General features: G+C 36.8%; 1 protein-coding gene and 1 long non-coding RNA gene across 3 annotated transcripts in view; one reads left to right on the top strand and one right to left on the bottom strand.

Annotated features, from left to right (window-relative positions):
* The window catches only part of LOC131191152 (interleukin-12 subunit beta-like), a 102,797-nt gene that overhangs the window by 752 nt on the left and 75,368 nt on the right, over window positions 1-26,677 (top strand). The gene's annotated exons all lie outside the window — the stretch shown is intronic.
* On the bottom strand, window positions 1,099-24,883 carry LOC131191153 (uncharacterized). Of its 2 annotated transcripts, none has more exons than XR_009153438.1 (3): window positions 24,598-24,883; window positions 4,598-5,005; window positions 1,099-3,215 (listed from the first exon to the last, which is right to left on the bottom strand). It is a non-coding gene; the product is annotated as an uncharacterized LOC131191153 (long non-coding RNA). The 2 variants fall into 2 exon arrangements; XR_009153437.1 differs by having other exon boundaries at window positions 4,598-4,688.

The raw sequence follows: 26,677 nt of genomic DNA, 5'->3' as shown, positions 1-26,677 counted from the left end.
GTTTTATTGCTTTTGACTTGAAAAAGTATTACTATAAAAGAAGACCATGTGCTTTGAAATAATATTTAGAGGGCTTGAAGCCAGTTGTCCCATTCTTTATCAAACCTGGTCATGCAGTTGCCTTAAGAGTTGAATTTTTTTTTAAAATGGTTCTTTAAAGACTGCTTTAACATGTAGCAGAGAAGTGATACTCTCACAGGAATTCCAAAATATTTCCCTCGTATCTTTTCAAAGTATTTAATCACTCCCTTTTTTGCTTTCAAAAAGTCCAGTTTAGGTTTTTCCTCTGTGCCTTCTGGCGATTATTCATATGAAACTGAGACTCACATAAAAACAGACTACAGCACACTTTTTGCAGAAAATGTCAGGAAAATATTTAGCTAAATAGGACAATGGTTTTGCCTTATTGTTCCAATTGACCTAAAGGTATAGAACCAAGCTTCAGGCTTTTGAAATGTTTCAGGAGAATGAAATATCCAACTCTTCTAAGTCATTGCTCAGTACAACATATAAGATATTATTTCATTTAACAAAACATTCACCAGTTTTTATGCCTTGCGTTTAAGCTGAAATGTGCATTTAAGCTCCTTTGTATATTGTGAAAACCTACAGTTTTCAAGCACAAAACCAGCCATACTGGTCCCTATATGTGGAAACAAAGTCACTGCATAGTTCATAGTTTCATAATTAAAGCAACTTAGATTGTGTTGCAGAATATAAAAGTCTTAAAATTCCAATCTATCTTTAAGCAAACCTTGATTTTACTGAAACTGAGGGTTCCAGTTTTTAATACAAGGGTATTAAGAGTCAGGATGAACAACTGCTGTTTGGAGATTTGGGGGTGTGTGTGCACATTGTTTTTTTAAAAAATCTCACATCTTATTGATGTTTTAGCCCTTTTCAGATGCAAATATTTTAAAAAAAAATTCAACCTGTTATTTTGAGCAATTTTGTTAGCAGTTAACATGGCTGATGCTGAAAAGCATGATGAAAGATAGATGTTTTTAAAATGAAATTTGAGGTTTCAAAGTCCAAGACTACATTTTAAATTGTATGCAATATATATCATTCACATTATGACAATTTTAGTCAACTAAATCTAACCATGATATGCTGCACACTACTATGCCATTTTTTTCAAATGGAAGTCCAATGAAATGCAAACAGAACAGTGTTTTAAGGCAACAAATTTAACGAAGTAGCTTTGAAATAAATTCTACTCAAAGTATTAATGGAATTCACTTCCAAATAATCTTGGTTAAGGTTGAATTTACTGATTCAGATACAATTGCTTTCAGCATTAGCCATAGATTTAGCATTTAAAATCAGTACATCCAGTGTATGCAGAAACCTTTAACTGAATTTATTGAGGGCTGTTTATTTGCCTAACACAATCTTGCAATGAAACACATGGAGAAAGGAACCCAGAAAGAAGTCATTCTTGGAAATATATGAATGCGAAGGGATGCTTATACGACCCCAACACCTTCGTTCTACATATGTATGTCTCCATTTCCTTACCCACCTTAAGATATTGTTAGCATACCTTTTGTTCTAGCAAAATAGTGTTTTATTTCAGATAAGTGAAACAATGGGCCTGATCTATGGTTAAGCTAGACAAAAGGTCAAGAGAAAGGGAGACCTTCCAACCCAATTCTGTCCTGGAGCTTCAGGTCTGTTCTCCACCAGTGGCAGATAAATGTGCAGCTAGTTTTCAGCCTGTCTTTCCCAGAGGCTCCCAAGCCAATTTGGCAGGGAAGACATTTTACACCAACAGGAAACTGTCTAATATGGGATTCACATCCTATGCTGCACCATGTTAGCCATCACCAATAAAAACCATGGCCACTATTCTCCCACTCATTCTCCTGAAAGTGGATAGAATCAGCTCTGGAGCATAACGTAGCAACTTTTAGCTGAGTTTAAGAACTAACTGTGCGGGATTATAGCTGGATTGTCATGCATACAAAATAAAATATTGAACAATTACTTAAGCTAAATAAGAATTAAAACTAGATTTGATTTCCTGGTTTAGGAAAAACCGTTCAGATTATACATTTTTAAATACACAGGAATGAAGTTATTTGAAAAGTAGTGGCAACTTTTTTTTTCCTGAGGAAAAAATGACGAAGGGCTGCAGCAAGTAGCTTTCCTTATATTGTTCTAACTTGTGACCATCATATTTTCAATACGGTTTTAGCTATATTTTTTACAACAGATTATGTATTATTGGCAAGGAAAATATATTTTAAAAATACCATTCATAGTTCTATATTTTATAAAGCATATTAACTGTAAAGTCTTTATACAGAAAGTTGTAAACCTGATACTACTGTAACTGGGTTTGTAATGTAACGGGCATGTTCTCAGAAAACTTTTAGATGCCCTTTAGATATCTTGTAGAATATATTTGGAGGTTTTTATCCCCAGTGATTCTCCAGTTCCTAAGTGTCCCTCCTGTGTCTGGCTCAATTGCTTTTTAGTTCCAATATTCACTGACAAACCTTGGAAGCAGGGTCACCATCAAAGTACTGTAGGTATAGAGATATGTAACTTTCCAGATAGACTTATGTGGTTCCCCTCTAATGCAGCCACCATGGCCTTTTTGCAAACTAAAACCCCAGAAAGGGATTCCCCTCTGCACCTCTCTATCTTCTTTGTCAATTAAGTGGCAGGATTTTCTTCTTTTTTCTAATGGTTTAGCATATGAAATACTGACTGCTTAGTCCGCGCTCTACACCTGCTCTACTATATAGCAAGAAAGAGACTTCAGATTGGGAAAATGGAATGGGGAGGAGAATTAAATTGAACTTATGAGTCTTTGTAAAGTTGGGATAGACAAGCAAATAATTACAGATATAGGAGAAAGAGGTAAGGAAATTAAGACTATTTCCCCCAGCTTCAACCATTTAAGGGTTTGATGAAGATGAGTTAAACTATTAAAATGACACCACGTTAATATTGCTACAGCATGATAATTTTCCATGAAATTTAAACAGGTGTAACTTTTTGGAAGCAAAGTTTATATGAGCCTTTCCTCAAAATATGGGCTGAGGATGACAGAATTTGTAGCCAAAGATCAGAATTTATATATTAGACACACAGCTGACAAATTTTAGATAAGTTTAGCTGCTGCAATAAATTAAATATATATCTTTTGCAGAATTCATCTTTTGAAAGTAACTCTTCTGAATTCCTGATGGAGAGTCCTTTGTCTAAAATCAAGAAAAGAAAGAGAAAAAAAGGTCATACAACTTCTTAATACAACATATTTCTCACAAATTCTGACGCACAATGCAAACAATTGTTCAGACCGAAATGTTGAGAACCCCACTGGGGTTACTAGGGAGAGACATATTCCAAATTTATCCTATTGCAGTCCCACTTTTTGTAAAACTTTACATTATATAAATCAGCATATTTAATAAGAATGTGTATCAGATTCAGGTAAATTCTGAGTTGGATGTGATATCTTCATGCTCTGATACTCTTCGGTATGACCCAAACTAATTCGATATTAAATTGCTTTCTATAGAGTGAGCAACTCTGCATATTTGTGTTATCCAACCCTATCAAAACCAAGGATCCCTCAATAAAATGAAAGGAAATTATTATTTTTTAAATAAAAAATGAAGATTAGTTCTAAATAACATATACTTATTTCCTTGACATTGATAGGTTTCGTTCTTTTGAAAAGCCTAATGCACTTCCTTGCTATATCTAGTTTCATCACAAACTAAATTCTAGAACTGATTCTGAGGTTTTTGTAGGTTGGTCAGTGAGAAGTTTGTGTCATACTAAAGCTGTGAGTCAGATCAGCAGCTGACTTTCAGATGACTTGTCCACTGTCATAATAACTGCCTTATAGATTAAATAAGAGTAGTCTGAGTTTTTTAAAAAATAATTAAAACTAAAGGCTATCCACTAATGAAGTAAGGTTAACAGATCTTGCCTTTAAAAAGTCCAGACAGCTACTAGATGGGAGCAGAAAGAGTTATTCTTGTTGCTATCAAATAGTCCTCCAAATCTAGTAGCCATTATGTAACAAATCCTTTGCATTATTTTGCCTGCCAACTTTTCAATCAACCTAGTATCTTTTGCTAAGTAGGTTGAGACCTACTGTACTGCGTGGGTTATAAATTAATCTGAGTGTTGATCTATTTTTAAATTTCTTTTTAGTCGGACAAAAAGCAAAGATATTGTTTCCTTTGACTTTCTCAGAAGTAAAAGTTTCCATAGTTGCATCTATTTTGTGTCTCCTAATTTTCCATGTATTGCAGCTGTGCTAATAGTACACATTAATGTGGGCTGAGCTATGAGGTTGGAAGCAGAAGACATGAGAATGAGACTGCAGATTGGGAAGATGGAGTGGGGGGGAGGATTAAATTGAGGTTATGAGCCTTTGTAAAATTTACTTGAGAATAAATTTGAACTATGGGGGAAAGAGTAAGAGCCAGTGTGTAAAACAGTTCCTCTTTTCTCCCCACAATGACAGAGTCTTCCTATTATTCATCTCTTGAATATCAGAAAGCTCTACAGTTCTTTCCAATACTACTATGCTAACAAAAAGAAAAAAAAACATGAAATGAAAATCTACCTTCTAAAAGTCTGGTAGCTAAGTTCCTTTGTTCAGTGTTGTTCAAGGTCTTCTGCTGTAAGGAGTCGTAACTTTTATAAAACAAGACATCCTGCAAGAGGAGAAGGTTAACATGGCATGATAAGATATTTTTCCTAGCCCAGTTGATTGGCAAACTTGGTGACCACAACAAGCCCTTATAGAATATATCGCCTCTCTGCAGTGATGCTTACAACAGCTGCTAGCCAAAAATAACTAATGTTACTTTTCGAGGTCTTTATTAATACATGTCATAAAAGGAGACTGAAGCCATTATCACTTTCTAACAATATTAAATTATAAACTCTGTGATGATACCAGAGTCCTTAATACATTCATTTCTTCTCTTTGTTGTTAATGGAGTTCTTATCCATGACTGTAGCATGTAGCCTGAATAATAAAGAAAGAGAAATGCATTATTCATGATAGTATCATTTAGTATTTAAAAAATGAGCTCATGTATCATGAAGCATGTGCTAACCCAGGTTATGTGCTACCTGAAAATTGATGAGATCAACTATCTGTAGAAAAGAACTAAGTTTATAACTTGGATGTTAAAAAACTGTGTACTTTAATCTGAATCATACCCAGTATAAACATTTTGGAGCTCAGAAGCATGTTCATTTTTCATATTTGCAATATGTATGACAAAGTCTTGATGACAATAATTCAAATTCTATGATCAACAAATTTTGCTTCATCCTGAATTATACTTGCAATATATAGAAACTAACCTTGGAAGAGAGATTTAAGTTTTAAATTATCAGTGCTCTCCATTGCATAAAACTGCTTAGAACTGTAATTGTTTTGACAGTGTCTAAAATATTTGTCAGATCATTAGCTATGAGTTATTACAATTAAATCAGGAAATCCATTTTTCCAGATAATGATTATATACATTGCGGGCAACAGATTGATAAAAATAGAAATGATAAGAATAGTGATGCAAAAAATTGATGTGATTGCTGCTGTGGATGTTAGCTTTCCTGTTACTCATTTCATTTGCATGAGTAACCATGAATTATGCTGATTGTAATGGATTGATAGAAGATATTTGCATTGTTCAGTTGGAATGGCAAATTAAAAGCATCTTGGAGATTTTCTTCATATTATCGAAAAACTTCCCCAGTGTGTTGACATTAGAAATGTGCAGTAGTGTTACAGCTTCCCTTCTTTGTGTGCAACTACCACCATTGCTTTTGAGCTCATCAGAAAAATCAAGAAACATTCATGATAAGTAAAGCCATTCTATTGAAGCAGCAACATATAGTTCCACTTCCACAAATATTATGATCAAACAGCAATTTGTATAATATTTTGTTGAACATTTTCAAAGATTTTGGTTTTAATAATAAAAGAATATAATATGTACAGAAGGTGATGTGACTGTCTTCTTTATGAGTATTCAATCTCAAGCCTGCTTGAGCCAGAGAGACAAAATTATAGCAAATTTTTCTAGGCAAAGGGGAGTTAGTCACACAATGGGTCAACAAAGAAAAGAGCCATTGGTAATGTCTAATGACCTCATGCAGTTGAAAATTTACAAAGGCTAGGTAAGATGACAACTGAATTCATTGGTCAATGATTGGTGAGGAATAGTCTTGAAGAGTGATGGGACAGATGTAAAAGGTGAATTACCCATAGCTACCTTCATAAGAGAAATTAAATTTACACGAAGCTTCTATTTCACTGTAATCCTCTATGTTCCTTCTTAGAAGCAACCCCCATTAAATTCAAAAAGCTTCGTGGTAATGGTCTTAATATTGTCACTTTCATATGGATGTGTCAGAGATCTTTACAAGGAAAGAGTGGGGAGCTGGCTAATGAGTAACTGAAAGCGATCTCTGGACTCTCCATATGTGTAAAGAACCTGGGAAAATTTATTCTCTGAGCATTCAAAGTCATGATCTGAAAATAAAAATAGTTCTTCGAAGCTTCACCAGTCCAAACTAAGAACTCAAAATAACAGTCAAAATAATGCCTAACCAAAGACATCATCTCTTCTGGATGAGCAGTTTGCTGCCCTGCACTCTCACCCAAGCGTCACAATAAGTCTTCCATTCTCAGCTGTGGGCATATAAGCAGCTCCTTGTAAGTCTTACTCCTTTCCTTTCACATGAGGAAGGCTTTCTAGTTTCAAGAACTAGCTTTCTTTTCTATCTGGCCAATATGTTACAATAGGTGAATTCACTTATATAGGCCTGATAAGAATGATCTACCAGAGGGTTTATTTTCAGGTTTCTGTTTCTGAACTTCAAACCTGCCTTCTCCAACAACTTTTTCCTCCAGCCCCTGCCACCTTCTTCTTCAACAGAACAGCTGTTAGGGTGGCCCTGAATTTCCAGACACTCATACTTCTGCTGCTATGGCTTACAAGGAGCCTGGTGTTTTCCCTTCACCACAATGGAAATTATTGTCCTTAAATAGACCACACTGTGTGCAACTAAGCATCATCCCAGATGACACTTAATTTTCAGAGTAATCCTGTACATGTTTACTTACAAACAATCCCCATTATATTCAGAGGACCTGCTTAATGGTAAGTGTTCTAAGGCTGCCACTTTCATATCAAAGGTATAATTCTCAGGTGGACCATATTGTGAAACTAAATATAACCCATCTCCTTCTGATTTAGAACAACATTCACTAAATTAAGTCTGTTGTTTGATTGGATTAGATTTGAAAAATTAGATTCCTGGCCACAGGAACAGAGAGAAAAAGGTACCATACAAGAAATTTTATATGTAGAAGACTCCATTTGTCCACAGATGGGATCTCAGTGTTCGATACAAAGAGGAATAAAGAAGAATAAATATTAAAACATTTCAGCAAAAAAAAAAAAGAATCCCATAAAAAAACTATTGTATTGTTAAATTACATTAAAGTGGGGAAATTATTTTAGATAGTTCTCGAGGTCATTTCCTGTGCAGATAGATAACTTGTATTAAAGTACAGTGAAAGAAGGAAACTTTTCTGTGCTATCAAGCAGAGATACATCTATTTCTGGTATGTTTTTGGGTACAATTCAAGGTGCTGGTTAAATCCTGACATAGCTTGGAACTGGAGTACCTGAGGGATCTCCTTTTCCTAAGCCTTTATCCATCCAACTAGAACTAGCAAAATGGGCATGCTCCAGATCCCATCAGCCAAACACTGTCCACTGGTGGGGGTCTAGAAGATGGCCTTTTTTCCACAGTGGCCCCTGATCTATGGAACATCATCCTTTTAGAGATTAGAATAACCCTAATTCTGGTAGCCTTTCAAAAGGCTCTAAAAACTTGATATGTTCCCGAACATGGGATGATGAATATATCAAGAGTCCCATTTCTATTGTCAAGAACTGTATTGTTAACTGGCCAAGTATCTTGGCTCCTAGGTACAGTACGTTTATTTTGGATGTTTCCATTCTTTTTATTGTTTTAAAATGCTTTTAGTATTTTGATTGGTGTGTGTGTGTGTGTGTGTATTGTAAGATGCCCAGTCATTGACCCTATAGACTGGCATCGATAGAAATTGATTGATTGAATGAATGAATGAATGAATGAATCGTTTCTGTTAGTACTTTTAAAATACTTCCTTTGATAGAAATAACAAGTTGTAAACATTTCTTAAAAGTCTTCCTATCCTTGTTTTTGGAATACCGCCCCCCACCCCATATTCCTCCTTTCTAGACTATCTCAGATATATTATTAGGTTCTCTTGAATGCATGGCACATTCAAGATGTTACTGCAGACTTTCAATAATAGATGAATCACAGAGACCGTGAAGGACAGTTCAAATTGTTTAGCTTCCTTTCTGTTCTCTTTGGAATTCAGTGATTACATTCAGTGTACATACAATACACTGACTGAATGGGGATCCAAAATTTTTGTTCCTGGTTTCTTAATATGACTCTGTTATCAACTGCACAACTTATTGATATCAATAAGTGTTCATTCACATTTGCAGAAAGATATTGTGTTTAATTTTGTATCATATAGAGATTGGAAGGATGTTCCCCCCCCCTTAAAGTTAGGGATTCACAGAATGATAAGGTAGGATTTACAAAAGATACCAATGTTTCTAATTGCCTTCCTGTTCACTACAGATGAGATACATTTTTTATTTTTTTTATTTTTAATAGTGGCATACAAACCAGCACAAATTATATGTTTGATAGTTTGCAGAGTATAGCTCAGGAAAAGTTTGTCCTTAATGGAGCCATAAAGGTGAATGCTTTATTTAAAAAAAAGATTATCCTTCACTGTCACAGTTTTTATATTCCACTTCAATTTTAGAATTCCCACCAAATGTAGTAACTGTCCTTCATGCTTTATTTGACCAATCACTAATAGGTTTGTCCAATCTAGCACCGGGGCCTCAAAAATGTTGTTCAAATATCTGGTTGTAACATTTTCAGGTTATTACACATTCATCCTTTTGAAAAAAAAGTCCACTTAGTTACCAGCTGATTCGTGGTGCTATGCCCTTCATATTGACAAAATATTTCTCAAGGTCAGTTTCACAATATTGCAGGCGTCCTGCACTCTAATAGCAGATACACAAATGGAAAGCATTTAAATAACATGGATCTAAATTAAAGAAACTGAACATGAAATAAAAAAGCACGGTAAAGGAGAAAATATCCAATGAAACTATATTATTTTAAAAAAGAATAAAAGGGAAAAAATCCATTTTAAACCTCCAATTTTGCAGATTACTGCCCTCCTCTTTTTTGAGTGTGAAACTAAAGACATAAAAAGTAAGTATTTATGCTTACATACAATAGTAGCAGCAACTGCTAAACAAAAGAAGAGGAAGAAAAACAAGTTTGGTACCCACCAGATTTGGTATCAGAGCAATACTCAGAGCTTGTAAAAAAATTCACAACAACAGAAGCGTTTGTAAATGTTTTTTTTTCCTATTCTCCAAAAGAAAAACAAAATTGCTGGATAAAAAGTATGTTAAAAAAAGGTATAACTTTCTTTCTTGCAAACGTACCTGCAGCCTCAGTCTTTTCTTAAATGTTGTACTTGTAAAGAAAGATCTTGGTAACCCAATATTATACTTAAATAATATTTCAAGTTGATAGTTTGTCTTGAAAGTTTTAAAAGGCAGTTTCTTGATGTCAGACTTCAAAAACTTCCTTCAGATTGTGTAAAATCTTTTGCCTTTTACTAGTATGAAATGCACTGAGCATATAACTAGAAGTGTATCTTACATAGAGCAAGACAAGGTGCTAGATCAAAACGATTCACTGTAAAATTAATAATAAATATTTAAACCATTTCTTGTTTTTTCAGCCATTGGCTTTCAGCATTTTTATGATCAGTTCAAGAAACCTAGAACATTGTCAATTCATGGTACTGGTTATTATCTTTAAAACCCTAGATAGTACAGGGCCATATTATTTGTAGAACTGCCTCCTCTAAGGGTATCTAGCTACTACACTAGGCTAGATAAGAGTGGGCCTACACTCCAGGTCCCATCCCTTAATGTTGTCATCTAGTAGTGTAGGATATGAGAAAATTCAAAAATAAAATAGTATGTAGGCATATAGGTTATAAATGCATATAAGCGGAGATTCAATTTTGCTTAGACAAGGGGTTGGACTGGATGACCTGCAGGGTCCCTTCCAGTTCTGTTACTCTGTTAAATTTCTTAGACATTATTCTGCTTTAAGATAGTGGAGAAAAGACATGCTGAAAATGTAACAATGTTGTATTAGAATAAATCTTCTTTGTTTGAGGCCTGTTAGAAAGAGGCCCAGCTAAAGGGAAATTCCTTAATGCCAAGGCAGTAAAGATAAGGAAGAGCCATGCTTGCAAAATATTTTATGGATAGTTATAGGGAAGTGTTGATGAACATGAAATTAGAGAAAGAGTTAATGTTGTCTCTGAAGGTGCCCCAGATTAGCTGTGATCTGTCACTGGATCCGATGTAGGAGTGGCATGGGGGGGGGGCGTTGGGATAGGGAACTATAAAATGTAATGCTTTTGAAATTTCAGGTGTGGCTTCCTGGCTCAAACTCCTTTGTTGAGATCTGCTGGGATACCACCCTATTTTGCAAAATTGCTTTTATTATTATTTTTTCTAATAAAATATCTTATTTTCATCGACCCATGCTTGTTGGCTGAATTTATTTCCAACAGTAGGACTTAGGTACATGCATTTTCTATAGTAACCCCTGCCTTGTGGAACACTCTTCACTTTGGGATCTGACCAGTCCCCTCCTCTTTAGACTTCTAGAAAAGCAGTAAAGGGGTGACTTTTTCCTGAGGGTCTAGGATAGAATAAGATTGGAGTTCAAGGATTGTGTCAATTGATGCATTGGATATATATATATATATAATTGTTTAGAAATTTAACTTTTTCTTTTTTTCTTTTTTCCCTTTTTTTTTTGTTGTATTTTCTTACTGGTTTTCCCCCCTTTTATTATTATTGGGAGCTACCCCAAGTTGTAGTCTACAAAATGGGCAGTCATATCAATCTTTTAAATAAATAAATAAATAAATAAATAAATACAGCTTTGCATCTATTCAGGTGCTGGTAACTATGGATGTCCCTGGTGTCTCCTCACCAACTTCTGTGAAAATGCTGCAGTGGTTATATCACCAAGGCTGACGTTTATAATGTTGAAAATAAGAAAGAAGGCAGTGGTCCCTAAGTTATGCTAGAAAAGGAGAGAAAGAAAATGAGGCAGAGGATGAACAAGCAACCACAGGGAGATTAGGAGAGGGAAAGGGAGGGAAAGACTGATGGATTTGTGCATATGGGCATTGATTGGGGGAATGTTAATGCGGCTTGCTATTAAAGTGGCTTAATATGCCACTTGTTCAGTCATGTATGTAGCTGACATATGAATCCCGACAAGCTCAAAGTATAGCACTGCAAATCTTGACGAAAAAAAAGATTCCTCAATCCTGCAATGTATCTTCTGTACAGGAGCTGACATAAGCTTCTCCTCTTGCAAATTCTACCTACACAGATATGTACTTCAAATTTACTTCACATTGAAGAGAAAGAGTAGACAGACAAATCTGTCTGAGGCAGATGCCCCACAACTCAGCTTTGAGCTGGCCTTGATTTATTTTCATTTGTTTTTAAAACAATGTGTGAAAACGCAAAATAATGCAACATTGGTCAGGGTGCTTCTATAACATAGGAGGATCCATGGGATTTCACGAGTTTGAATTTAGAGAAAACACTTTTATAGCATTCCTTAGATTTGCTTTCCTTTGGTGCCACAGTGTGGTTACTGATTGCTTTCATTTAAAATAGAGGATTATTCCAATATTATGCTGCAGAAACAATGCCAGATTTTCAGTTTAAAATATAACTGTATATTCTAGTATGCATTTCTCTAGTCATGAAAGAATGTCTTAGGCACAACATCTAAAATGACTCTGCATTCACTTTAGTGCTGCTTAGTCATGGGGAATCACCTCCAGAGTATGGATAGTTTCCTGTTTCTACTACATGGCTCAAAATGAACTGGTTAAAACAAAGGTGCCTAAATAGTAGAAGGTTAACCTATGTCAGATGATGAAAAGCTAAAGATGCAAAATATTTTATGGATAGTTATAGGGAAGTGTTGATGAACATGAAATTAGAGAAAGAGTTAATGTTGTCTCTGAAGGTGCCCCAGATTAGCTGTGATCTGTCACTGGATCCGATGTAGGAGTGGCATGGGGGGGGGGGGGTGGGGAAGGGGACTATAAAATGTAATGCTTTTGAAATTTCAGGTGTGGCTTCCTGGCTCAAACTCCTTTGTTGAGATCTGCTGGGATACCACCCTATTTTGCAAAATTGCTTTTATTATTATTTTTTCTAATAAAATATCTTATTTTCATCGACCCATGCTTGTTGGCTGAATTTATTTCCAACAGTAGGACTTAGGTACATGCATTTTCTATAGTAACCCCTGCCTTGTGGAACACTCTTCACTTTGGGATCTGACCAGTCCCCTCCTCTTTAGACTTCTAGAAAAGCAGTAAAGGGGTGACTTTTTCCTGAGGGTCTAGGATAGAATAAGATTGGAGTTCAAGGATTGTGTCAATTGATGCATTGGATATATATATATATAATTGTTTAGAAATTTAACTTTTTCTTTTTTTCTTTTTTCCCTTTTTTTTTTTTTTTGTATTTTCTTACTGGTTTTCCCCCCTTTTATTATTATTGGGAGCTACCCCAAGTTGTAGTCTACAAAATGGGCAGTCATATCAATCTTTTAAATAAATAAATAAATAAATAAATAAATACAGCTTTGCATCTATTCAGGTGCTGGTAACTATGGATGTCCCTGGTGTCTCCTCACCAACTTCTGTGAAAATGCTGCAGTGGTTATATCACCAAGGCTGACGTTTATAATGTTGAAAATAAGAAAGAAGGCAGTGGTCCCTAAGTTATGCTAGAAAAGGAGAGAAAGAAAATGAGGCAGAGGATGAACAAGCAACCACAGGGAGATTAGGAGAGGGAAAGGGAGGGAAAGACTGATGGATTTGTGCATATGGGCATTGATTGGGGGAATGTTAATGCGGCTTGCTATTAAAGTGGCTTAATATGCCACTTGTTCAGTCATGTATGTAGCTGACATATGAATCCCGACAAGCTCAAAGTATAGCACTGCAAATCTTGACGAAAAAAAAGATTCCTCAATCCTGCAATGTATCTTCTGTACAGGAGCTGACATAAGCTTCTCCTCTTGCAAATTCTACCTACACAGATATGTACTTCAAATTTACTTCACATTGGAAGAGAAAGAGTAGACAGACAAATCTGTCTGAGGCAGATGCCCCACAACTCAGCTTTGGAGCTGGCCTTGATTTATTTTCATTTGTTTTTTAAAACAATGTGTGAAAACGCAAAATAATGCAACATTGGTCAGGGTGCTTCTCTATAACATAGGAGGATCCATGGGATTTCACGAGTTTGAATTTAGAGAAAACACTTTTATAGCATTCCTTAGATTTGCTTTCCTTTGGTGCCACAGTGTGGTTACTGATTGCTTTCATTTAAAATAGAGGATTATTCCAATATTATGCTGCAGAAACAATGCCAGATTTTCAGTTTAAAATATAACTGTATATTCTAGTATGCATTTCTCTAGTCATGAAAGAATGTCTTAGGCACAACATCTAAAATGACTCTGCATTCACTTTAGTGCTGCTTAGTCATGGGGAATCACCTCCAGAGTATGGATAGTTTCCTGTTTCTACTACATGGCTCAAAATGAACTGGTTAAAACAAAGGTGCCTAAATAGTAGAAGGTTAACCTATGTCAGATGATGAAAAGCTAAAGATGCAAAATAATAATAATAAATAAATAAATAAGATAGGTATCTCTACCCAAAAGAGTTAGCATCATCAAAAGTGTCAGGAATAAGAGTCCATAAAATTTGCATCTACCAATTTCTTTGATGTGTTATTTCTTACATAAAAATAATTATTGCTATAGTAATTTATAATCGTTATTAATGATTTAGGAAGAGAAGAATTAGGCAAATGGATTTCTTTCTTTTTACATATAACTTTATTGAAAGCTTTAAAAACAAGAATAATACAAGCTATAATAGAATAATAAGAAGAAAAGAATCAGGAAAGCTAAATGCAGAAAGAAGAAAAAAGAAGGAAGGAAGGAAGGAAGGAAGGAAGGAAGGAAGGAAGGAAGGAAGGAAGGAAGGAAGGAAGGAAGGAAAAAGAAAGAAAGAAAGAAAGAAAGAAAATAGAAAAGAAACAAAACAGACATGAAAGAGTGACCTGGTTTTATTTACACAATTATAATTGTAAATTTAAAGTTACAATGGGACTTCTTTCTATAATCTGTATTATCTAATCTTCAAAACCACGTCATAATGTTTTTTTATTTACTTTTCAAGAATTGGAAAACAAATTAAAATAAAAGAAATAAAAATAAAGTAAAACAAAGAAAATAAAATAACCTACCCACCCCGATCAACAACAGCCACTAAGATGGAAGGAAATACAGAACTTGTTTGCAGATGAAAAGGAAATGTTGAAGATGTGATGAAGATGAAGATGTGATGACAAAGTCATTCCCAAGACTCTGATTTGAAGAACTCAGAAGAAGGATGGGATTTGAAAGAGAAGTATTTGTTGAATGAGGGTGTTAGGCTACTATTATACACTATCACATAAGCAACAAATAACACAAATATACTCTGTTTTATAATATATTTTTTGGTTTTGTCAGTAAGTGCCAGTGTTTAAGGTTATTCTTGAAAAGGTCTGTATGAGATGATGTCACATCTATTTCTTCTTCATGTCGTGTAAAGAAAAAAGTGTCAGCCATGCTTGAAGTCTCATCTTGACTGAAAAATGTCTGATTGAAGCAGCATCTCCTGATGTCAAAATATTCTACTAACAGGTTGTTTAAACTTAATCAATAATTTTCTCTTGTGCTATGGGCCATAAAGTTACTTCACACATAGCAAGTAAATTAGGTGGGGTTGTCTTCTAAACAAAAACCCAGTAAAATATACACTGTTTGTTTCCCAACATTCTGGAATACATTACTCATCTATATTATTACAATCCCTTGCCTGGGCTTGTAAGATTAGGAAAAATTTGTTTTAGTAGTGGTATCAGTTGTATGCAAATATCCCTATTGTTCAGCTCATTCAGTCTTCCACAGTTTCATGCATGATGCTAATTTTGTAAATAATGGTGATAGAGTCTCTGACATCAAAAGGCACTTCTTGACAACAAGTTCTATTGAGGGAGATAATGGAGGAAGAAAAATATTATTTACAAGTCTCTAGGTAATTTCCATGAATGTCACCACACTTTAAGACTGCTTTGGATAGATCTTGCCCAATTGAACTTAAGCATACATCTTCAGCTCCTTGATTTCATCATTAGAGACAAATTCTTCCATACTCTTATCAGGCAATGCCTCAATGAACAGAGCATACAGATTTGAAACTTCAAGGGAATCCAATGAATTTAGTCATCTGCCAATAAAATTCTCCACTGCCCAGAGCCCAAACATTTTTGGGTTCTTTGGGCTTGTCTTTAGTTGCCTTTTCTTATTCCACATATTAGTTAGTAAAACTTTAAAAAATGAACAGCTCTTGCCAGATTTAAAAAAACAGCTCACCTGTTTTAAAAGAGAAATGTGGTTATAGTTTAACAGCAAGGAGAAAGAAGATATTTCTAAATATAGAAAGCCATGCATGAGCTGGTTGTGTCATTTTAGTATTTTGGTTGGTTTTTATTTCAAAATTATTAAAAGGCGAGTGCTTTTCATGCTGCAGTATCTATCAGAAGCAATAATGAATAATATTTATTAAAGAGAGTAAAGAAAAAGAAAGAAGCAGGAAAGAGGGAGATAAGAGATCTGCTAACTTACATACTATTACCATGTTAAAGGAATTATACAGTACACATATATGGAGAAATTTTCATAACCATAATAAAAAAGGACCAATTAGAGAACACCCACAGAACCATCAATAATATTTTTAAAAGGAATCCAGTTTACTAGAGAAGAAAAAAAACACCAACTCACTACCCTTCCTGGACATCCTGATCAGCAGAGACCACAATGGCAAACTAGAAATGTAAGTCTACAGAAAAACCACCCATACTAACTAGGTGTTCCACTACCAAAGTAACAATCCAACCTCCCACAAGAGAAACTGTGTAAGGACTTTATTTAAACAAGACCAACACATGCAGCAACCCAGAACAGCAGAAAAAGGAAATGGAGCATCTATACATTCCAACAAAATGGATACTCACACAGCTTTATCAGAAAATCCCTGACCATTCAACTCAATACAGCACAACCAACACAAACCCTAAAAAAAATTACACTGCCATACATCAAGAATATCTCAGAAACCACCAACAGACTACTACAACTACATGTAGCACACAAGCCAACTAAAGCCCTTCAAAACATCTTAAGCAAACCAAAAGACCCAGCAACCGCAGAAGAAAAACATCTACAACATACAATGTAAGAACTGCAACAATTCTTACATAGGACAAACAGGCGGAAGTCTGGCCGAACGCATCCATGAACACCAACTGGCAGCCAGGAGACATGATGAAAATTAATTTCACAACACATAGATTTAATCATAGTTTCAATTGGGAAAAATGTGACAATCCTAGACCAGGCCCAAGTCCCAAAATACCAGGGAATATCTAGAAGCCTGGCACTTTCGCAGATTAGCCACCAGTAGATACATAGATATTAACAGCATCTATAGAATATGCAAAAGAAACAATCAACTAGCCCCAAAGAGAAAAAGATTTCATCACCTCTCCACCAGTAACCAACACTCAGATCAGCATAGATTAATTCCAAAGTTAACTTCAGACCAACAATCAAGTAAGCAATACTCCAATCAAGAACGGCCAAAGAGCCATCAGTAAACAGCCCAACCAAAGAATCTCTAAGATTGCCCCCACCCACCCACACAAGCAGGCAAGACATCAGAATATCTGGGCCTCTTGTGGCTCAACAGACTAATGCAGTCTGTTATTAACACAACTGCCTGCAATTACTGCAGGTTCTAGTCCCACCAGGCCCAAGGTTGACTCAGCCTTCCATTCTTTATAAGGCAGGTAAAATGAGGACCCAGATTGTTGGGGGCAATAAGTTGACTTTGTATATAAATATACAAATAGGATGAAGACTATTGCTAACATAGTGTAAGCTGCCCTGAGTCTTCAGAGAAGGGCGGGATATAAATGCGAATTAAAAAAATATATAAACTGAGAGAAAACTCCACTCCTTACTATGTTACCTAGTTAGGGTGATGAAACATCTGCAAGAAAACAAGCAAGCTCAGCGTGCACCAAGGATCCTTCATTTCATGTCCCTGCTAGACAAAATGTTTTAATCTTTAAAACTGTCATAAACATTATAATTATTGTGAAAAGGCAGTTCAAAAGTCTTCCATCAACGGGTATATGTATGCAGGTTTTGGTATGTTCGGGTCTTTTCCCATGTAAGATTGGAAGTATTTTGAAGGAACCAAATTAATCTCCAAAACTGAACTCTATCACAAGAGAATAATTATGGAAGCCATAGAAATGAGAAACACCCCTATAATATGAATAAACGTGATGATACCTCCCGCTTACCAAACATCTGGCAACTAGCACTAGTCAAGAAATGAATCCCAGCTACAAAAATTAACACCAACACACAACAGGATCTCGAACTCGGAACCAGACCAGAACCCAAAATGCTACTCCCCACACAAACATCCACACATGACAAGACCTCGAACTCAGAACCAGACCAGGGCCCAAAATGCTACTCCCCACACAAACATCAACCCCATTAACCAATCAGCAACACAGCCAACCAATCAGCTTGCAACAGCTAGGCCAGCAAGTCAAAAAACTCCATTAACCAATCAATATGTAGCAACACAGCCAACCAATCAGCTTGCAACAGCTAGGCCTGCAATTCAAAAAACATCCCCCCCACCACTATTTATAGAGAAACAGCAGTTAAAATCCACACTTTGCTCACATAAGAACAAAGCCAAAGCCTGAAGATGATGAGTGAGATCTCATTGAAACGTTGCCTAAATACTTCCAATCTTACACGGGAAAAGACCCGAACATACCAAAACCTGCATACATATACCTGTGAAAACCTATGAAAACAAATATCCCACCTCTACGAGGAGGAAACCTTCCGACTAACCAGGACCTATGAGAAACTCGAAGTCCAAAGAGCCACCATCTTATGCGACCTCACATTCCTACGCAACTGCCGAAACAAAAATGTGATCCCCAGAAGCTTCCAAATAAAATTCCATTCTAAAACCCCAGCCACCGAAAGGATCCTGAAAAGAACTGAATTAGCCCTGATCAGAAATGAAATCCACAGAAAAAGATTCCTACTAGACCAAACCAACAAAAACCTACTTTCCCTGCACCTTAAACTCAGCAACAAAATCCACCCAAATTCAAACAACTAGCCTTCTGGAGAGCCAAAACAGAAATCTGCCACAAAACTGACACACACACCAACAAACTCCAAAAACTAGAAAAACACCAGAAAGCCAACCCCCCTCCACAACAACTCATGATACAAACAGTATACAACATATCAGATAGGACCCTCACCACAGCAGAAACCAATGTTCTCTCCAAAGGATTCAACTTTGCAATCGCCCCCAAACGCATCCCCATTGAAAATATTATATGCGGAGTTGAAGCTAGCCTAACCAAAATCAACCCAAATGAAGCCAATAAAATCAGACTGGAAGTCACCAACGTCCTCTGCTCCAGCAACCCACCCAGAAGCAACTTACACAAAGAAGAACAAAAAGCACTCATCAACTTGAAAAAAGACAATAACATAATCATTCTCCCAGCAGACAAAGGCAATGCCACAGTGGTGATGAACACATCTAACTACCAATCCAAACTAATCAACCTACTCCAAGACTCTGCTTACAAACCTCTAAACAGAGACCCCACCACCCACCTGAAAAAAACCACCAAATCCAAAATAAAAGCCTCCCCCATCAGTGAAGAGATCCAGCAAAGAATCTTCCCCAGAGAAAAATCATCCATATGCCCCAAACTCTATGGCCTCCCCAAGATACACAAAGAAGGAACACCACTCAGACCCATAGTCAGCTCCATAGGCTCACCTCTACAGAATCTTGCCAAATTCCTTGCCAAACAACTTCAGCCCTACACAGATGCCATCACCTCACACGTACAAAATTCACTCCACTTCATAGAAACAATAAAGAAACAAAACCTTCAACCCAGCAACCTACTTGTGAGCTTCGATGTCATATCCCTCTTCACCCAAATACCTATTAAAGAAGCATTGACAGCTATCCAAAACAAATACAACACCCCCAAACACATCCTAGATCTGACCAACCACTGCCTAACCAACACATACTTCATCCACAATGGACAAAGATACAAACAGGTAGAAGGAGCACCCATGGGATCACCCCTCTCACCTGTCATCGCAAACCCATACATGGAACACTTTGAAACCAACACTTTAGATAACTCTGGCTCAGATATGTAGATGACACCTTTTTAATTTGGCCACATGGAAAGAAAGAACCGGATAACTTCCTCACACATCTCAACAGCCTTCACCCCAAAATACAATTTACCATGGAAATAGAAGTGAACAACCAACTCCCCTTTCTAGACGTCCTAATCTACAAAAAACCAAACGGCTCCCTAGGACACACAATCTACCAGAAAAAAACACACACCAACCACTATTTAAATGCACAATCACATCACCACCCGGGACAGATCAACTCTGTAGCCAAGACTCTCATTTCCAGAACCAAACACCTAGCTGACAAAGACCATCTAGAAACTGAATTACACACACTTACAAACATACTAATCTCAAACGGATTCCAAAGAAACACAATTACAAACCTAATCCAAAGAGACACTCAACCCAAAAACCAAGACACAGAACAAAACAATGACATCGCCCTCCTCCCATATATCAAAGGCACTACAGATAAAATCAGCAAAATTCTCCACAAACACAACATCAAGACAGCCTTCTGCACAGACCAAAAAATAGCCAACATCTTAAGAAACCCCAAAGACAAGATCCAGCTAGAAAACCAAGGAGTCTATGAAATACCTTGCAAAATCTGCCCAGCAACATATATTGGACAAACTAATAGGAGAATAAATGCACGCATAGCAGAACACAAGATTGCAGTCAAAAAAGAAGAAAAAACTTCATCTCTTTTCCAACACCTTAAAGCAACAGGTCATAACATTGATTTTGAAGGAACCAAATTAATCTCCAAAACTGAACACTATCACAAGAGAATAATTATGGAAGCCATAGAAATAGAGAAACACCCCCATAACATGAATAAACATGAGGATACCTTCCGCTTACCAAACATCTGGAAACTAGCACTAGTCAAGAAACGAATCCCAGCTATAAAAATTGACACCAACACATGACAGGACCTCGAACACATGACAGGACCTCGAACCAGACCAGGGCCCAAAATGCTACTTCCCACACAAACATCAACCCCATTAACCAATCAGCAACACAGCCAACCAATCAGTTTGCAACAGCTAGGTCAGCAAGTCAAAAAACTCCATTAACCAATCAATATGTAGCAACACAGCCAACCAATCAGCTTGCAACAGCTAGGTCTGCAATTCAAAAAACATCCCCCCCACCAGTATTTATAGAGAAACAGCAGTTAAAATCCACACTTTGCTCACATAAGAACAAAGCCAAAGCCTGAAGATGATGAGTGAGATCTCATTGAAACGTTGCCTAAATACTTCCAATCTTACACGGGAAAAGACCCGAACACACCAAAACATGTGTGTGTGTGTGTGTGTGTGTGTGTGTGTGTGTGTGTGTGTGTGTGTATATGTATATGTATATGTATATGTATATGTATATGTATATGTATATGTATATGTATATGTATATGTATATGTATATGTATATGTATATGTATATGTATATGTATGTATGCATGTATGTATGATGCATATAAGCATTACACAAACCACCAGAGGGGGATATAAACAAAAAAGATTAAAAATACCAATGCTACAACAGTTCAAGATGACTACTTAAACAGCTTTCATCGTTTTCACTGTTACACTTTAGCAGTATTAAAAAAATCTGGGAAAAGAAACATTAAGATTGCAGTCCTGGGCGTATTTATCCCAAAATTTCAAATACTGTAATACAGGAGACTTCTGACTTAAGTAAGAAAATGAAAAGAAAAATATCTGATCTAGTTTAAAACGATTCAATTTGATAGACTTCTCAATACACCTTTGTCCTTATAAACCGCACTTCATATATTGCATTTTATTTCTTAAAGACTTCTTTGTCTTTAAGATTTTATTAACTCCATCTAGCCACATCTTTCTCATTCTTTTCTTTCCCCTCCATCCATTCATCTTTTTATCACATATTTTTATGATTCCATTCTCAATCCTTCTCTCTACATGATAAAAACAGATCAACATACTTTCATTGTGCTTTTGTGTACAATTGACATTCATTTGGGGGTGGGGCAGAGGGAATTATTTCAAGTCAGAGTTGACGCCTGATGACTGCCTGGATTAGTCCCTATAGTTTTCTTGGAAAAATTTCAGAAATGGTTTGTCATTTCCTGCTTCTGAGGTCTTAGAGAGAGTGACTGTTTCAAGGTCACCCAGTTTGCTTTGTGTCTAAGGTGTTCCCAGTTTCTAGTCTCAACCACTATATCAAAGTGGCACTCATTCAGTTACCTGCTTATTCTTGAACCTCCTCTGTTTTTGTTTTAATATATTGTATTTTTCGGACTGTAAGGTGCACACACACACCCCCTAAGAAAAAGTGGGTGGAAATGTCTGTGCTTCTTATAGAGCAAATATTGCTGTGGGGAGAAGGGGGGTTGGTGCAGTGCCAGTCAGCTGGTGATCAGTGGTGAACGGGCTGTGGAGTACAGAACATGGCAGTGGTGAATGGGCCGTGGTGAATGGACCGTGGCGGTGAACGAGCCGTGGTGGAGGCGAATGGGCCACATCGAAAGGGTGGTGGTGAACAAATGGTGGTGAATTGTGCTGTGGCGAATGGGCCGTGTTGAACAAATAGAGGCAGATTTTTTTTCTTGTTTTTCTCCTCTAAAGCTAATGTGCTTCTTATACTCTGGAGCAGGGGTCTCCAACCTTGGTTCCTTTAAGACTTGTGGACTTCAACTCCCACAGTCCCTCAGCCAGCAAAGCTGGCTGAGGAACTCTGGGAGTTGAAGTCCACAAGTCTTAAAGGGACCAAGGTTGGAGACCCCTGCTCTGGAGCATCTTATAGTCCAAAAAATACAGTACATATTTCTTACATCACTGTATTTGTCCTACTTTTATGTTTCTCTGACATATTTAGTTCTCACTACCACTTAGCAAAGTTGACACTTATATAGGCATGAATTCCTCACAACTGAGCTATTACCTACTTGTCTGCCAACATTTGCACAGCCAAAAATTTTCCATTCATTTTCCTTTTGCTAAAAAAAAAAGAGGGGGGGACACATTAATTAATCTATTTGCTCTACCTCTAACCATTTAGGAAAAGTCTTGCAATTGTTCCCTCTGTTTTCCTGTAAGATTGATACATTAATTTTCATATCCTCATTCCTCATTGTATGATGCAATCTATGAATTTTTCAATATGGGTTTTATGGTTTTATATGGCTTTTAAAATTGTTCTTAAATTTCTATATTATTGTGGTATGTTTATATTGTTTTTAAATGTGAATCCCACATTGTTGTATCTTGAGATGGGTAGCTATAAAAATGGAAATAAATCAATAAAATACAAAGTAAATGAATGTCACACATGATTTTTTTGTAAAATGCACATTATAGTATATTATGAGTAGGAGGTTTTATTATCTGAAATAATTATATTTTACTTGACTGTAAGATCAATTTTTAGGAGCAAAGCATATATCCCAAGTCAACAAATCAAACAATGAGGAAGGGAGTAGTAAAAAGTAAGGAGTGCTCAGGCATATAACAGGCGATACAGGAAGCAAATGCAGAGTTAGCCATAAAGGATTCAGATGCCTATAGCCTAATGTTCAAAATATAGGGCCCAAAGAGGGAGAAATTGAGGTTTTAATATATAAGGGCAGGTATGATATTGTAGCTATTACTGACATTTGGTGACATGGAACCAAATATAATATACTACTAGGATATACATTGTTCAAAGGAAACAGATTCAACAAAAGAGGGGGAGGAGTTGCAATGTATATAAAGAACTGCTCAATCTCTGCAGAAATACACAATATCAAGGATCAAAGCATCTTGAAAGTAGTTGGATGAATTTTAGGGGGGAGGAGATAATGGCATTGCTATAGGTGTTGTACAACAGTCTACCCAACGAAGCTGAGGAAATGGATAAACTTTTCACAAAAGAGTTAATTGAGGCATGCAGGAAACACACCAGTGTTGTAATGGGGGATTTTAGGTACTCTGACATCAGCTGGGAAACAAACTCTTCAGGGAGTGGGAGATTAAACAGGTTTCAGATGTGCCTAGCTGACAAGTTTGTCTCCCAAAAGATACATGATAGTACTAGAGGGTCAGCAATACTGGATTTAATACTGGACCATATCACACTAGAATTTGCAGGCACCTATAACTAAACAAAGTCAGACTTCTGTTTAAACTTTAAAGGACTGGACTTCGAGATAATAAAGGTCCAAACAAAAAATCAATACTACAGAGAAAGAAAAAAAGATTTCAGATGAGACCAGCATGTTTGCACAAACAGCTCTCTGACAAACTAGGGCAAGTATAAAAAGTGAAAAGAAGTGTATACTGTACAACTAGAGCAGAATACAGCAAATAGCCCAAATCTGCAAAGAGAGAGTCAGGAAAGCTAAGGCTCAGAATGAACTCAGACTTGCAACTAATGCCAAAAATAACAAAAAGGTTTATTTCAATATGTAAGGAGCAAGTCAAGGAAATGGTTGATCCACTAATGGGAGAAGGTGGCAAGAAGGAGAAAGAAAGCAGAACTGCTTAAGTCCATCTTCGCATATGTCTTTACATAAAAAGGAAAAAATAGCCCAAGATATTAAAAGCACCATGGAAGACAGAACAGAAATGTATATCAAAACAGGCAAGAAATTGATAAGAGAACACCTATCTGCTCTGGACAAGTTCAGATCTTTTGGAGCAGATGGTTTCATCCTAAGGTATCAAAGATGTTGGCAGATGTTAATTTGGAACCACTGAATTAAATATTTCAGTCCTCCTGCAATTTAGGTGAATTCCAGAGGATTGGAAAAGAGCTGATGTGATTCCAATATTCAAAAAAGGCGGGTAAATGGATACAGGAAACTAAAGATCAAGCAGCTTGACATCAATACCCAAAAGGAAAAAACAATCCAACCTATCAAAAACACCACCATAAAAAACAGATTAGAAAGTTAAAAGTTAAATAGGGAAGAAAATGGTAAGTGAATACCTGTCTACCCTAGATGAGTTCAAATCACCAGGACTGGATGGATTACACCCCAAGGTTCTGAAGGAACTGGCAGACGTGATCTCAGAACCACTGAACTATATCTTTCAAAGATCCTGGAGCACAGGGGAGCTGCCAGAGGACTGGAAAAGAGCTGATGTAGCTCCCATCTTCAAAAAAGGAAAAAAACAGATCCAGGAAACTACAGATCTATCAGCCTGACCTCAATACCGGGGAAGATTCTGGAAAAGATAATCAAGCAATGAATCACCGAACACCTAGAAGCAAACAAAGTAATAACCAAAAGCCAACATGGGTTTGTCAAAAACAGATCATGCCAGACTAATCTTATTGCATTCTTTGACAAAGTGACAAAATTAGTAGACCAGAGGAATGCTGTCGATATAATTTACTTGGACGTCAGTAAGCATTTGATATAGACCATAACCTACTACTAGATAAAGTAGAAAAATGTGGGTTAGACAGCACCACCACCAGATGGATTCGTAACTGGCTGACCAACCACACTCAACGTGTCATCCTCATCAGAACTATATCCACATGGAGGGAAGTATGCAGTGGAGTATCCCAAGGCTCTGTTTTAGGCCCAGTACTCTTCAACATCTTCATCAATGACTTGGACGAGGGGATAGATGGGGAACTCATCAAATTTGCAGATGACACCAAGCTGGCAGGAATAGCCAAGACTCCAGAAGATAGGCTCAAGTTACATAAAGATCTTGACAGACTTGAACACTGGGCGCTATCTAACAAAATGAAATTCAAGAGTGAAAAAAGTAAGGTTCTACATTTAGGCAAAAAAACTCAAAATGCACAGGTACCGTATATGTGGTACCTTGCTCAATAGTAGTACCTCTGAGAGGGATCTTGGAGTCCTAGTGGATAACCATTTAGATATGAGCCAGCAGTGTGCAGCAGCCGCCAAAAAAGCCAACACAGTTCTGGGCTGCATAAACAGAGGGATAGAATCAAGATCATGTGAAGTGTTAGTGCCACTTTATAATGCCTTGGTAAGGCCACACTTGGAATATTGCATTTAGTTTTAGTTGCCGCGATGTAAAAAAGATGCTGAGACTCTAGAAAGAGTGCAGAGAAGAGCAATAAAGATGATTAGGGGACTGGAGGCTAAAACATATGAAGAACGGTTGCAGGAACTGGGTATGTCTAGTTTAATAAAAAGAAGGACTAGGGGAGACATGATAGCAGTGTTCCAATATCTCAGGGGTTGCCACAAAGAAGAGGGAGTCGGGCTGGTCTCCAAAGCACCTGAGGGTAGAACAAGAAGCAATGGGTGGAAACTGATCAAGGAAAGAAGCAACTTAGAACTAAGGAGAAATTTCCTGATAGTTAGAACAATTAATAAGTGGAACGACTTGCCTGCAGAAGTTGTAAATGCTCCAACACTGGAAATTTTTAAGAAAATGTTGGATAACCATCTGTCTGAGATGGTGTAGGGTTTTCTGCCTGGGCAGGGGATTGGACTAGAAGGCCTCCAAGGTCCCTTCCAACTCTGTTGTTATATTATATTAATACCTGAGGAAATTCTGGAAAAGAAATCAAACAGTGGATTCATGACCAACTAGAAATGAACAAGGCAATTACTGGAACCCAGCATAGGTTGTTATTGCCTTCTTCGTTAAAGTTATTAAATTAGTAGATCAGGGAAATGGATATAGTATACTTGGACTTCAAAAGGTATTGTAGACCACTTCTTGGTAAAATAGAACAGAGTTGGAAGGGACCTTGGAGGTTTTCTAGTCCAACCCCCTGCCCAGGCAGGAAACTGAGAGGAATTGTCAACATTTTGGAAGGTAGATTCAAGATTCAGAAGGATGGAAAACTCAAGATTCAGAAGGATCTTGACAGACTTGAGCACTGGATCCTATCCAAAAAGATGAAGTTCTGTGGTGAGAAAAGTAACATCTTGCTCTTAAGCAGGAAAAAACAAATAGAATAGGAGGTACCCGGCTCAATAGTAGTAATTGCGAGAGGGATCTAGGTGTCCTGGTGGATAACTCCCTAAATATGAGTCAGTAAATATGTACAAAAAAGCCAACCCAGT

This window comes from Ahaetulla prasina, chromosome 2 (genome assembly GCF_028640845.1).
Source record: "Ahaetulla prasina isolate Xishuangbanna chromosome 2, ASM2864084v1, whole genome shotgun sequence".
Taxonomy (NCBI): Eukaryota; Metazoa; Chordata; class Lepidosauria; order Squamata; family Colubridae; genus Ahaetulla; species Ahaetulla prasina.
The sequence above is the reverse complement of the archived record's forward strand: the minus strand, read 5'-3'. Positions and strand labels throughout refer to the sequence as shown.